The sequence below is a fragment of the Heliangelus exortis genome, chromosome W (assembly GCF_036169615.1).
Source record: "Heliangelus exortis chromosome W, bHelExo1.hap1, whole genome shotgun sequence".
Lineage (NCBI taxonomy): Eukaryota > Metazoa > Chordata > Aves > Apodiformes > Trochilidae > Heliangelus > Heliangelus exortis.
Genome location: NC_092453.1, coordinates 14,008,235 through 14,024,450, shown reverse-complemented (window position 1 = coordinate 14,024,450; position 16,216 = coordinate 14,008,235). Strand labels below are relative to the sequence as shown.

Below are 16,216 nucleotides of genomic sequence, written 5' to 3'. Positions count from 1 at the left end.
AAACTGAAAAATCTAATTTAACAAGACATGAATTCAAAGACTACTTCTGTGGCAATGCCTGAAATCATTATTATTCCAGTGTGTTTCAGACACACCCGGTTAGATTTCTACAGCAGACCCTTAAACTCTGGTGTCCATTAAGAGGACACCTCAGGCAGCAGCCCAAGCAGCTCAGCTGTCTAACTGCACTCGAGGTCTCTCCTTCCTTCCACAATCATGATGACAATAGCTTAAAATAAAAAGCTGTCACTGATTCTGGAAATCAGGCCAAATGATACACTTTCTTTCTTGTAAAATTATTCCTGTACCAAGCTTACAAAAGTAAGGCTAAGCTTTCCACATACAGAAGTCATGCTTTATTTCTGCATGGAACACATGACAAAGAAGGAATGAAGAATTAACACTGAAATTATCAGACTAGAAATCATTAGATTAGAACTAATTACAGTTGGTAGTACTGTGATTAATTATAAGGATTTATTTTTTAAAGGTAGCATTTTTAATTGCATTCCAAATACTGACAAAAGAGAGAGAGATTCATAAATCTGAGCTCAGGCTTCTTAAGAGCAGAAGCACCGTGGAGCAGCAGCCCCACCAGTCCCCACTCACTGCTGTCCTATTTGGAAAGGCATCGACCTCCAAGATGTTTTTCTCATTACCAATGCTGCCTGCACAGGGAGCTGTTCCAACAGCAGAGCAGAGACACGCTGGCTGTTCCCAGCCTCTCCAAATCCCCAGATTCCTCATTAATGTCCTCTCTGGATTTCACAGAGCTTTCTGCCTTCTCTGCCTTAGACAGGAACTCGAAACCACGAGCAGCTCTGCTCCTCTCTGCAGCCCCAGCCCTGCCATCCTTTGCCTTGGTGCCAGACTGGGCACAAGTGTAAAATGGGCAGTGACAACTCCAGTGCTCACTGCCCAAAAGCTTTTATGGTTTCTTTCCTAAACAATTACCTTCCATTATTAATGTTTACAAAAATAAATACTTACTCTTCCTCAAAATTTGTCAATGTACAATGCTCTGCAACAACTTGGTAAATTAAAAACAGAGTATCTCAGATATATTAATAGACCCCAACAGATACAGATGTTATTCTGTATGTATACAGCTGCTGCATATCACAATGCATTTATTCTCATTCAACCATATCCATCACTTGTTAACACTTTTACTGTAAAACCTAATTAATGTGAACCCTCTGGTATAAATACCATAGATTAAGGACAGTTAATGATGAGACACTGCACAATTGTTTCCCAGGGTATTACACACACCTGAGTATGCCTGCTCAAAACTAATTATCCTTGAGGAGGTAAAACCATGTAACTTGCAGACAGAGGCTCTTCATGAATCAAACTAGAAACACAAGACACAACATTAAAGATGCAGTTTTAGACATGAGGCAATAGTGCTCCAATATTGTCACAGCTGAGTGAAGAAAGCCTGTTTCCTCACGAGCACCAACAACCATGACAACTAGATCCTTACCAAAATGGAGTATGCAAGCCAGAGATTATTTGAAGTTTTTCTCTTGCATCGTTATTGCTCAGTTAAGCATAATAAAATACATCGAGCACCTCTGCCAATACCTTATACATTCCTGAAACACGAGCAACATCCAAAAAACCTCTGTACAGTGCCAGAGAAAAGACTGCAAGTTAAAGATTTATTCCATTCATTACAGTAAAATGGCTTCTCATTCCATTCCCTGTGACACTGCAATGTGCAGCAGAGCAGTGCTGGAAACAGCCACTGTTTCCCCACTCTGACCTGGGGAGCAGAGAGAAAAGGCAAAATCTCTGATGTAGGAGAGGAGGAACACCTGCTACTACCAGTACTACTGCATTACTAACAGCTCTGAAAAGATGAGAATCCAACTTTCTTTAGATATTGAACAGACCAAATGGGGAATGAGTAAAGGAGCAGCCTTGGCAGAAAGGGGGAGCTCATGCCTGAGAGACGATTCAAACAGGTCTGAGTTGTGAGAGGATTTCAAAAATAGGAACAGAATCAGTGTGTGTAAATGAAAGAACAGGTAGAAAAAGTCTACAACAAATTAAATGTGTTAGGATAGTTTCTGCCCCTTGTTCTGTAAGAAATGCAGGGGTTCTTGAAAAAAAAAAATAATCTCATAACGGAAATGAAATAATCTTACGAATTTTCATTATAGCTCTTCAAGAAACAGCAGCGAGGCACAGTGAGAAGATGGAAGTGAAATGCACTACAGATTCAAACTGTTACAGTCAAGTAAGTGCCACTAAGTTCCAAAATATTGAAGATACTGTGTGAGAGGTTGTTTCACTTCAATTGCAAGAGCTGAAATCACTCTAGGGACAAATTAAAACAAACAAGTGAAGCCATGAGTTTATGACTTGTCCTTTAGATTAGGCTGGGGAATCACCAAACAGAAGAAGTCAGTTCTGGAGTCATAATGCTGCAAGAGTTGTAGGTTCTTGATGACAGAAATCCATCTCAAACTGCAAAATGGAAGACAAAAATAGGGCAAAAAAGGAACTTACTGCCACTGCTCACATGGCTCACCTTCAAAAACCAGGAAAATTCACAAAACTATTGCAAATGCATTTCTCAAGTGAAGTATACTTGGAGCTAGGAACTATTTCTGCTAACACTGGATAGGCTTGGGAAACTGCTATGTTGTACAACAGTAAGCAGATAAAATCCAGTATCTGGCAGACAGTTCATTAATATCACCTTGTACTGCAGACAGTATGAACCATTCAAATGATACAGACCTTTAATTGTTCTATTACAATTTCCTTTTTTCTTCACTAATCTACTTATCCTACCTTTTAATTTTGCTCAAAGAGATGCCCTATTTTTTTCTGTTTCTTTTCCTAATCAAGCAGTTCAGTCTTTACTGAGACTTTTGGATTTCACTACTCATCTGCCATGATCAATTTTTTAATGTATGTGCTTTCTTGCAGAAAACAATTGAGAAACACAATCCTCAGTACAGCCAAGCACTGTAACAGTACAAATGCTGTGGTGTGCTAGGGGGACTTGTATTCCCTCTGAATCTACTCCAGTGATTATAATGTATCCCAGAGAAATGCAGCAACCGAGATCCAGGAGACGTAAGGGCTCAAGATTCAGAACATAGGCAACTTTTGCAGCCATGCTGAAAGACTGGCTACAGGATAGCAGGAAGCTAAAAATGGACATTACCTTCTCTTAAAATGTTACTTTTCGCCTCCTGCTGCTTCTTGTAGAAGGCAGCTTTAAAGTGTGATGGCAATCTCTTTTCTTGTGCTGTCTTTACACTACGATTTGATGGGGGAAACCATGAGTAGGTTCAGAGCCTGTGGCAATGCAGCTGCCTTTGAGAAATGTTAAGACTGTGACTTTTTGGGAACTGAACGGGAACAAAACTGAAAAAATCCATAAGTCAAAATTTCTTTCTTGTAAAGTCAGTAAAAACTGGAATTCCTATTTTAATAAAGAGCTCAGAAAATAGAGGGATTAGTGGTGCATCATTTCACTGGCATAATGTATATGTATTCTGCATGCAGGAGCAAGAAGAATTGTAGACCTCGTCAGTTTTCTAACTACTGATTCTTCTCTCTGCAGCTGCTCTTCCATAATTTCTGGTCAAGTTTATTGGCTCTCTCTATATAAATCAGAGTAATTTTCAAGCAAAGAACTGCTGAAAAGAATAGTTTCAACAGTGAAAAAAAAATTCTTAAAGAAGAGTTGTATTTTTAGTCATCCATCACACATATCATTATGCTGCTCTAATATTCCTTTTTTACTAAATACTTTTCCAGAATTTGTTTCTTAAGATGTTCACTACTGTATCCATTCCCAAGCATCAGCAAAATATAACAAAACATGACTCCAGGTGAAATAAAAGTCCCCCATTTTCCATTCAGCTGGCACACTGATTTCTGCTATTTCATACTCTCCTTACACATGCTATACACTTGGGCATAAGCTGCTACAAGCAGTTCAAGGCAGTGTGAAAGACCAGTAATCCTCTCAGTGCTTTCAAATTCACTGTAACTTGACCACATAACACAAGGTACTCAAATGACCAGAGACAGATTTTGAAAGCCACTAAATGTTTATCTGACCCCTTGCGAACTCTTAATAAAATACTTGGCTGTATGGGCAGACAAACAACAACTAACATTTACACCAGCTACAATTTCTATTGAGAGCTGGGGGTATGTCCAGCCACCACAGTTACAGCTCCTTCCCCTCAAAGCTGAATTCTCTCCCTCTGGGAAGTCGAAGGTGCATTTTTATCAGCTGCCCTCTGGAAAACTGTAATTGAAGTCAGTCTTGGTAAAAATGCAAGACCAGGCTTTTGCTTAAAAACTGCATGCTAGAGCTCTAGCAGTACTCTGAAAAATTCTCTTCCTCCTAAAGGATGTCTGAGTGCCCTGTAAATTGCCATGGATGAAAGGGAGCAGAAGGCACATTAAGTACCTTCTCCAAGTACTCAGCTATATTACATTAGAACCCATCAACATGTTTATCTTGGACCCTGATGCAGTCCTTTCGGTATGTGGCTGGTGGAAGAATCCTAGACTGAGCTTAAACAAAAGAGAACGGTGACAAAGGAAAAAAAAAAAAAAGTTGTGAAAGTATTGGGAGGCAGAGAAATGAGATAGCAGCAATGGAATCTGAGGAAGTAGGCTGACATTTATTCAGATGAAATTTTCCACAGGTACTAAGCACGTTCTTTCAACTGTCTGATCCAGGCAGTGCTCATGTTCAAGAAGGCATCAGACTTGGCAATATTTGACATAATATTTTTGCTTTAGTGACTTTCCTAATGTTAAGGAAAAGAATGGTAAGCAAAAAAAAAACAGGGTAAGAATTCTAAAAGCCAAGTTTATGTCACACAAGAAGTCATTACACTGAGGGGAAACACAGCTATGCACTGACCAGAGAAATAGAAAACCACCTCAAGTTGAGGCCACTGAAATGCTGCTTAGTGGGCAGTTAACTAAGCTTCTAATTTGATCATCTAGACCAATACATGTTCAACCCCTTTCTTTCCTTGCTGAGACAAAGAACCTTGAGATGTGCTAAATTTAAGACAAGAAATAACACATCTGTCTGTGACAGAAAGGAGAGCCAAAATGATGTTGACTTACTGGTCCTTCACATTTCCATTTCTGACCCAGACATGCCCACACTACCTTACGGGAACTTGTTTAGAAGCCCCTTTGCCATTGGGTTTGTATTTTGCATTAAGGATAAACACAGTGTCTTAGTTTATCCTTTGGGGTGTTTGATTAATTATGATATGACTAGACTGTTCCCCAGATTTTCCTTCTGGAGAGTTCACAAGCTGATACACAAAAAAACCCCTCCAACTCACAAACACCAAACAATCTATATTCTTACCCTAGCTCATACCTTATTACAGGAAACCAAAACCATACTGATTTTAACCATTTCATTTGGTCAACAACTTTCTTCTCTAATATAATTTGTGTCTGATGGAATTTAGGAATTATTTTATTTAATTATTTATACAAGAGAAGGATAGTTACTGATTCATGTAGATCCGTCAATAATATTTACTGCAAGATCTTTATGATGGGTAATTATTAATTCACATTTTAGCCAGTAAAAAAAATGACAGTGGGGTAAACTGGTAATATAACCTCCTGGGTTGAAAAATAAAGAACACAGGAAACAAAAACCCTCAAAAAATTGGTTTTGTGTTATGCGCAGTTTTTTTAAACCACCTATCACTCTATTTTGTTTGAATCCTGAAATTCTGCACTCATAGTTGATGTTTATATATTTAAAATCTGATTTACAAAAAACAGGAAGGCCACAACTCCACAAGTATTTGCTGCAGATGTTCAGTCAGAAATGCTAATCCCCGTAAAACTCAGGAACATAACAGAAGGCAGCAAAGAGCTTTCTCCAAGCCCGAGCTAACAAAAACTCATTTGAAGGAGCCTGCATTTGCTGTGGAAGGGAACACAACACAAGCAAAACAGACACATCAGCTCCATGGAGAATGGAGCTGGCGCTGCAAACTGGCGACTCCAAATTCTTTTCAGCCTCCCCTTCCCCATCTGTTTTGGCTGGCATCCGACACAAGAAACTCAGCTGAGGTCACCTGCCCAGCCCAGCACTGCCACAGCTCACTGCTCAGTGCAGCAACAAACCCAGAAAGTGGGCAGACAGCTCAGCAGTTTGGGGACAGGAGGGACAGTCCCTGCGGAGCTGCTGCCTGAACAGGGCAGCACAAAGGGGTCAGCAGCCTGCTCGGAGCCTGTGATGGCTGCTCTGTCCCCAGACAGGTCCCCAGCTCCCGGGAACAGACTCAGGGTGGCACACGGTGGTCACAGAACAAAAACAGGTCCCACACAAGCTCCCAGGGACCAGGCGTGTTCTCCAAACAGTAGCCACAGAGATGGGGTTTGCTACCAGAAAGGACAGGGCTGTTCTCCCTCATGGTGCTTCCAAGCAGACCCAACTTGTTGCATCCCCCACAGGTAGAAGTTTAACCTCCTGCTCTGGTGCCATGTGCTCTGAGCTTATTGGCACAGGAATTAAGCAATAAATTAGATTTGTATTGTGGTAACACACAGTTTTCAGTATCAGGAAAAACCAGGTAGTTTTGATATCTTTCAAAGAAATCAGGTCCCACCATGGGATAAAAACACATTTGAAAGGAAAATTGAAATATTTGACTTCTTTTATGTACAACAACTGTGAAGTTGGGCAGTTAGTTAATTGTACCAGATTCACAGTATTTACAAGTCTGTGCAGGTAGAGCAACTAAATTCTCTACTCCTTTTTTCTATTTCTCTTATTAAACAGAAAACTAAACATCAATGACCCAGCACAATGCAATGCTCATGCCCCTGGACGAAACCACCCCAGGGTTTACTGTGGGGATGGCAATAGTTACACACAGTTTCATTTTCAGTTCTCTCACTAAATATAAGGCAGGTACGGTTTACTTTCACCAAAGATGTTTGCACTAGGGAGGAAGTTGCAAGGTCAAAAAGATACCAACAAATGATAAAGTCAGACAAAACCAGACCAATCGAGGCCAGTTCCACACACAATGTTACTGTAAGGCTTTCCCATGCTCAGCTACTGTATCATTGCCCACAAATCCCACAGCTGCAAAGGACAAAAAAAATATTTTATTTATTAAAATTATATTTTACTTGCTCAGTTAAGATCAGCTATTTTAATTCAGTAAGCTGAAACGTGTAATAGATCTCAAATAACATCACCACAAATTAACTGATTTATGAGAACCCGTGTGGCTGGGCCTTTAAGCACCAAACTGTTGCTGCTTTTTATGCATTTCACACTGCATGTATCATTAAAAGCTTTCAGAAGTTGCCAGTATGCAGCCTGACTTCAAAGACGTGGTAATGATTTGAAAATGGAAATATAATTTATTTCATTATGAACGCTTTATGCCCAGAATTGACTCACAAAAGCATATTTAGGCCCTGGATAACAACCAAACTGATAATTAATTATGCTTTAAACTATTTCAGTTATAATTACTGATATTTCTCATTTTACTTGCTCTTTTTTAGTGCCATCCATGTGACCACACACAACTGACCGCTGAGAAAAAAAGGGCAGCAATACCAGAAACATGGAGACCATTAAATGGATGTAACTTAAGAGAGAAAAGGAATCATGGATTTGTTTTCTACTATTGAGAATCGGATTAGTTTTAAAATAAAATGACTTATCTTTGAGGTGCTTAATGAACCATAATGCTGCTCATCCTGGAATCAGGATAAAATTTTCAAGGTATTTCTAAATGTAAATCAATAAAACAAGCAAATATTAAGTACATTAATACCTCACTGCCAAAGAAATGGCAAAGTTTTCTTTTTCAAAGGTGTACCAGCCCGGGAAACATCAGGAAAATGCAGACAGATTTGCACGTCTCCTTCAAAACAGTTTTTCTTCCCTGATGGTTGCTATGCTAATAGAAGCAACCTTTTATTCAGAGTACAGATTGTCCTTTGAGATGAACACCCGTGTTCAGCACATTTCCTTCATTTGGTAGCATTCATTTACTGAATCTTTCTCAGAGTATATGCAGAGGAAGCTCAATCTACAGTTCAGAATGGTTTGGGGTTATTTATTTTTTTCTATTTTTTTTTCTATTTTTTTTCCCCTGCACTTTATCTGGAGGAGGAGACAAAGCAGACAATCTGCAGTATGTTGCCAATATATGAACAAACCAAAATGATCTTTTACTTTGAAATATGTTAGAATTTAAAATTCTTCAAGTTACTATGGAAGACTGATAATTGCAGAAGTTTACAGACATAATTCTGAGGACTGGAAGACCTGCTACCACTTCTGAAGCTGTAGCAGAAATTTAGAGAACACACTGAAATACATAGTAAATTGAGACCTACAGAATTGCTGCCAAGCAAAAAAATTCTGCAGTGTAGGTGTGTGACTGGCAGGCTTTCCTCGTGGCTACCAAATAACATCATGCTTTGAAGGTCCACTGTTTCAATAAAGCTTGGATCTGTCTCACATCCACATCCTGCCCCCCTCACCCTGTCTGAAAGGATTGTTGGCTGCCATGCCTCAACCAGGACCTAGGCTGGAATTGCTGCACTGGGATGGTGGTTTGGGATTTTGTCCCACTCTCTAGCAGCTTCACTCCATGTTTGTACATGGAGTAACTCTCAGTGACCACAACCTCTGCAGAGCTGGGCTGAGCTTTTACCTTGGAGGGGCCATTAAGCTGAAGCCTTTGGAATTACTATGGAGCAGTAAAAGGAAGCTCAGGAGAGCACCTTCTATCATACTGAAGTCAGTGGCAGAATTCCTAACAACTTTGCAGTGGCCAAACACCTTTAGGTCATGCCAACCAGCCACCACCTTATATTGCTGCCTGAGTCTTCTACACATGCAGATGAAACATGAGCTGGACCTCCTAGGAGACCCAGCACAGACAGCTCTGCTACCTTCACTCAACATTTCAGTTTACAGGGGTTATGATTGGGTTTCCACAGGAAACAGTTCCTACCCCTCTTCCCCCCCCCCTAGTTTCACATTTATATTTGGTAGGTTTTATCTCTGGCTGCAGGGAGCAGAAGCCTGTTCTGACTCACTCCAGAGCAAGTCACATGCCTGGCATCATCAGAAAGGACGTTCCACAAGACTGGAAGTGAACTGGGAAAGCTGATAATGTCACAAGTACTGTAAAATATATAAATAAAATTTTTCAGAGTTGCACTGTAGCTTGGTTCATGTGCCTTGTAGAGTATCTCTTGTAATCCCAGACCCTAAAATGTCAAATATTAAAAAAAACCCCACCCTTCAAGGATCTGTCTAAGGCAAGAAACCCAAATTATGGATGACTGAATCCTGAGAAGCTGAATGTGAGTGAACACCCTGCTCCGTAGCTGCAAGCTGCATCACCAGACACACCACCATCTCTCCCCAACAAGTACAGTTCACTTCTGTTTATAATAATTCAGTGTGCTGGCAAGCACGCTCTGATAGAGTTTCTAAAAATAATGAAGTGTCAGTAAAACAGCAACTACAGCAGCCTCCACTTCCAAACCTTTGGGTAGAGAGCTCAAGGCTGCGTGTACACTGAAGGAGGTTCTGATCAGCTTTTCAACAATAAATTTTAGTTCCATTTCTATGGAATTTGAAGACAAAAAAATGTCTTGTGGTAATATAATTCTGTGACTATAAACCACACAAGCAGATTTAAAGCAACTAAATGGCTGGCATGTTTGTTATTTGAAGTCTTTACCACACCAAGTACTAAATGTGTTACTGCTAAAACACACAATATGTAAATTAGATGAGCTTTTCACTATTCAGGATGATATGTGCAAAACATATTGAATATAATTCTTGGCTTTAATAATCATGCTTTAAATTTTATTTAAAAACATGAAAATATTTTTGGTAACTGATTTAACATAGTCCCTCAAATAACATTGCTCTTCTCACATCTTAACATGCTGAGCAATTTTCTTTACAAGATGTGGAGTAGAAGCAATTTTAAAGGCAGAATAGCTTTAAAAAACCAAAAAAATCACCCCACGAACTGTTACAAATACTTGAGGTAAAATTTAGGATAGCTTTCTCAAGAAGGATTATGATTAGCCTCTAATGTTTGTTTGTTTGAAAGGATCTTCACTGCTTGATGAATATCTTGCTTTTTAATTAGTTTGCCTTCGGTACTGAAAACATTTAAAATACCACACTTCAGAGTTTGATGCTTGTCTGCATCCAGCAACCTGTTGAGTACTAAAGCTAATGCTGACTAAGCAGGCTCCTCTTGCCCTATTTAATATAAAAAGTGATTTTATCTTCTTTACTGTTAAGAAACCACCTCTTCACATAGTTGGATGAAGAATTTAAAACTTCAACAAGTAACTGGAAATAAGGTCAGTCGGGTGAAAGACTTTTATAGCTGAAACTGTTTTACTGGAGATAAAAATCCCATCTCATAACAAAGGTTACATTCTCTTATTTGTTCCAGAATGCATAAAATACAGCTCGGAGCTGCTTGTCACCCAGGAGGTTATTCTGTCTGACCTAGGATGGAAGGGAAGCTGAAACTTTCTACCAAAGTAACTCAGAAGCTAAAAATTCACAGCAGAACACAGAGTGCAGCATTTATTTTATTTGTGCAACTCATCCAGTCAGAAGGAAGATTCTCCTTCAGCTCTCACTTCCAGCACACTGGAGCCCCTGGAGGAGTCAGCACAGGACAGACCCGGAACCCAGAATATTACTTTGGTAATGACAGTGCCTGGGCCTTGAATTCTGCAGTTAGGGATTTCCACAGATGCAAGAAACAGCCCAGCACTTTGCTAGGTTTATGATATCAGAAGATTTAAATAGAGTGAGGATGAGGTTTTTTTCCTTTTTATTAATTCATTCTTTTTGGAGACAGAAACCTGCATGGTCATGCTGCTGATTTTATTGTTTTATTTCTCTGTCCACAGCTGCTGACTTTTGGAAGCTACCAAGGCCATCCTGTTAGACTAAATATCAGATTAGAGCACCAGAATAAAGTATGCAGTAATACATTTTACAGTAAGATTTGGTCTGGAAACTGAACAGGATAGATTTGGATTTAAAATTGCATTTTGAGCTAGAGCAGTCATAAAACACACTCATTCCTAAATTCTTTACTACTTGACAGCTTTTCTCAAAGAGGAAAACAGCTAAATAGAACAATAAGGAATCAAGACTCTCTACCTAGTTTATTATGCAATTTTCTGTGGCTGCTCTGGCTGGCATCTTCAGTGTTAAAGAGTATGTCAGCATTTCAATTATAAACTGAGGGCATTATAAACTCAACCTCAAAGAGATCACTGTGTACTGGAACTCAGTGCACAATTTTTTCCAGGAGCAAGTAGTTTATTATTTGTATTAAAAAAAAGTGATGTTATTTCCAGTTCTTCTGCTTAAAGTTTTAGTCTTCTTTCTTTACAGCTTTCAGGGAGAAAAAGAAAAATGCATACCAAAGAAGGCTAATGAAATCCAGAATTACTTTCCAGGGGAATGTGAGCATGTATAGGGATAAAGGCAGTCAGGCCAATTCTTGACTCTGAAAAATCACATATGGGTTTCTTGATTCTGCCAGATAATTTACACTGTTGGCAATGTGCTATTTGTGCTTCATTCAAATACAAAAAAGAAAAAAAAAAGAAAGCAAGTAATAAACTTAGCTTCTGCTCTGCACATGTTTGAACAGTCTGCCCCTGACAGAACAGAAAGATTTTAAGAACAGATGTGCAAGCTGATGGAAAAGCTAATTAAGAAGGGGCCAGGTGATTTCTGGAGGAAGGAAAAAAAAGGGGGCAGAGGATGGAATGACAGATGAAGGAAAGGCCCAAAGTGGGCTGGAACCCAGAAATTAACGAGAAGAATGGTAATCCTGTGGCAGGGAGATGCTTTTCCTTCAGTGAAACCTAGGGGTAGGTTTGCTGAGGAGAGAAGAGGGGAGGAGAACTGATCTTGTGCTTGACAGAAAACCTTCAAAGATTTGAGGGAGAGAAATTTATCAACTCTACCTATAGATGTAAATAAAGTCCTTATCTGCACAAAACAGAGGCTTTCCAGATACTCATCCACATGCCAAGTGGAGAGACAGGAAGTTCATAGCACTACTCATTTGGCCTACTAGAAACACCTACCTAAGGGAACCTGCATTATGTTCTAGAAACGCCTGTCAGAGCCCAGACAGCAATCCCTGAAGCAGGTCTCCAGGCTTAGACAAGTGCAATATCAAAGCTGAAGTCACTGTGCAGCACAGGAAGAAAAATGAATGCCTGCTTCTGCCTGCCTTACGTGAGCTCTGTATCTACAAGATGCTCCTGGTATAACAAAGGTTAATGAAGAAATTAACAACTTGATTTTTCTTGCCACATCCCATCTAGGAGGCCGTGCTGTTCACTGGGGGCTCCAGGAATGGGAGCTGCAGGAGCATTTCAGCAGGGCTCAGCCTGCAGCATCAGACCTGGGGCACCAGCAGGTGACTGCAGCCAGGCTGAACTTCTGCACAGGTCACTGCCACTCTGCTGGCACGGATGGATGGACAGACAGACACAAGGGAAGCCACCTACACCAACTGTGTTTTCACTCCACGTTTCACTCCATCTGAATGGGGTGACTGCTGGTCCCAACAGACCTCATCATCCACATGAAAACAAGACAGGCAGATAAATAGTTAAGTCCCTTAGGAACAGGATATGTTGCTTTTTTTGTCCATTTATTCTTTATTTTCTGACACTTCGACTTGGTTCAGAAATTAGAAGAGAAGCAATAAAGCTCTGCTCCAATTCAAAAGCACAGCCATTTCCCATACTAACTGAAGTCCTAAAAAAAGTATTAGGGTGCAGGCTAATTAGCAGTGATGAATGATGTTAAATTGAGTAGTGAATACTGTGTCAAAGACCAGCTGGTGAATGACCACAGGAGTGGGCAGGACAAGCAACACTAAGACAGAAAACCAAGATCCCTCTTTGTGGACTGTATAAACTAACTTGAAACCAAGTGTGAAAATGGCTCTTTAAAAGATTTTTTTTTTTTTTTTAATCAAATGGATCAGTTTAACAGAACAGGTTGCCCAGAGAAGCTGTGGCTGCCCCATCCCTGGCAGTGTCTCAGGTCAGGTTGGATGGGGCTTGGAACACCCTGGGCTGGTGAGAGGTGTCCCTGACCATGGCAGGGGGTTGGAACTGGATGAGCTTTGAGGTCTCTTTCAGCCCAGACCTGTCTGGGGTTCTATGAAACACAAAGCTCACCACTGACACATCTGCAGCCCACTGCCAGACAGGCAGAGATCTCCACTACACCAGTGGAATCCCCTTCCCCACCAAAATTCAGGGCATCAGCAGAAGCACAAAGCTGTGAATGACCTATGACAAGGGGCAGACTAAGACAGGGCAGTGGATTACAGCAGCAGCAGAGGAGCAGGAGTTCTATTTCCTTAATTCCACTGAGTTCCCAGTTCTTCAGATGAATTTTTAACCACTTCCCATGTAGTCCATTTGAAAGCTATCCCATACACTGCAAGTGTTCACCTAACCCTGCTTCTACTCTCATACTATGGAAAACTTTGCCAAAGACAGTGTCTCATCAAGAGTTCAGCTAATCAGAAACTGATTTGCCACATGGCCCCAGCCTGAACAAGGCACAGGTCTTGGTTGCCCACATTCAAACTTTAAGGCACTATGCAGCACAGAATTTTGTCCCTTTGGGCATTTATGCCAGCTTGCTCTTTTTGGTTTGCGTGACCCAATCCCATATGGTATCTCGTAAGTGTAAGTAGATTCACTGTACTTTCATAACAATATTTATTCTAAAATTATTTCTAAGAAAGGAAAAGCAGAGTTGTGAGAAACGCAGGCCCGCAGAATTGAGTTTCTGTTTCTTAACTAAATATAATTCAATATTACTACAACAACATTTTGTTAGGGCTCTTTGTATTTTTATCACAACAAAGATGCCTTTGTCAGGTCGTTAAAACAGTTGTCCAATACATGAGATTTTTGAAGTGTTTCCCACAAATACAGCTATGCACTCAGTGCCCAAGTTCTAAACAATGTGTTTGTTATATGCCACAGCATATATTCACACTCAGCAGCACAGCCTATTGCATTACATATAAAATATCACGGCAGTCAAAAGAATTTGTAACAAGGCTTCCACATGCAGATTTTCACAATTGGACACAAGCTCATACTTTACTTAATATTTTATGTCGACTTGTAATGAAATACATCCTGCTTGCCCAAAAACACTTCTGCCTAAAACAGAAGATATTTGAAAGGTCATAAACACTTGGTAGCAGCAGGACTGCAGACGCCCGCTTGAATGTTTTCACTCAAGATAAATAAGGCTGTAGCAGCTGCTGCTTACAGCCCCAGGCCCATGCCCTGGATCAATCAAATACACACAAACTTCTGTAACTAGAAGAGTCCAGAACTGACTTTTTTTTTGGTTACACTAATAACCATAAAACATGGCAACTTTTCCCTTCAGTTTAAGAGAACAAATATTGCAGGCACACTCCTACTTAGCATCATAGCTTCTCCAAACAAACTTCTGTGGGATAGATTAAAAGTGACACCTTACTAAAGAATGCTTTATATGCAGACAAAATAAAGCAAAACTTTCACCAAAATGCTTTCATTCCCCCACATTTCCTATGGCATCTTGCCTAGCCAGTCACCTCTGCCCACAATATTTCTGGGCTTACTACAAATATGAGAAACCACCACAAAGAAGTTTTGTTTCAATTAATTCTTTATTTTTGAAACTTTTTGCACTAAAGCATGCAAGCACCATTTGGACTCGTGCCTCTATGTCTGCCATGCTTCATGGATGACTAAATTGATTTCACATGGCAACTAAAACTAAGCACGTAGGAACAAATTTCATAATTCTCCTCTGGAAACATTGAAGTATGTCTTTGGTATGTAAGTCATTACTACAGTGAAGATCAAAGGAGAGACTCTGGGGGTAAACCCTTTAGAAAAATGAGAAGTACTATAGAGACACTGAGGCACATCTCTGCACATCACACAGACCTGCAAACCTCTGATGCTATTGTGCTGGGTTTGATATACTACAGCCACTTACAGAACTGGCTCTCCACAAACAGCTATTATTGGAAAGGAACGAACATGGGATAACAAATAGGAAGGGGGAAAAAGACCTTTTTCCCCCATTTCATTTTTAGAATGAGAACCAGGCTCATTTTAGTATGAGAACACTTAACATACCGTGCTGCATACATGAAAGTCAAATGAAGAAAAGAATCAGACAAGTTCCTGCATTCTAAATTTTCCTGCTGAAAAGCTCCCATGCTGGCAGGAAAGACACTATACACTACTTAACAGAACTTCCAGCCTAGCCAGACCAAAATGAAACCTGTGCTGGCCAGGGATTTCTAACATTTATTTTATTTGAGGGTTGTTGGGGGTTTTTTTAGAAAAAAACAAGCTTAGGCATACCTCACTTCCAACCCAAATTATTCTATGATTCTATGATTTTCTATTTACAATGCCTACTGAAGAGCTAAAAAGAAAGTTATACTGAAATAAGTTGGAGACTACCAGCTTTTCCACAGGAAAGCTGCAGAGTCATCACCCGGCCTCACTGCAGTGAGCAGCTGTCTTTCTGTGCCACATTTCACTGAGGGAAAGCACAGAACAAGAACACACAAGCAAGGAAGACCAAAATCTCTGCTAGTGAATCTGTTTTCACAGCTGGAGACAGAGGGCTTACTATTCTATATACAGCATCACTGAGCTTAGGAACTTAAGCGGCCAGTCTTAAGTTGCACAGTAAAGCAATTTAAGCAAATGACTAATCTAAACCCTTCAAGTTTCAGACCTGCTTTGGTCTTTTAAAAAGCTGCTTAGAAACAAACTATCATTATAACACTATAACAGAGGCAAACCAGAAAATTAATTTTGTCATCTTAAAGCAAAATCAAGGCAAATACAAACAAGACAGTTTACTGAGCTGTGCCAAGCCACTTGTACAGTTGTTTGATCAGGACTCGTGGCACACAAAAAACAGGACATGTTTTTTACTGCCAGAAGGCAAAAACAAACAAACAAACAAAACCCCCAAACAAACAAAAAACCCCCAACCAACTCTAAGATTTATTTTTTAAAACTTCTTGGCACCTTAAGTCAGTATCTTGATCAGAATTATCGTACGGTTTCTATAGTCTCA

At 40.0% G+C, this 16,216-nt stretch overlaps 1 protein-coding gene across 11 annotated transcripts in view; it reads right to left on the bottom strand.

Moving 5' to 3' along the window:
- NEDD4L (NEDD4 like E3 ubiquitin protein ligase) overlaps positions 1 to 16,216 on the bottom strand; it is a 119,535-nt gene that overhangs the window by 43,000 nt on the left and 60,319 nt on the right. The window lies entirely within an intron of this gene.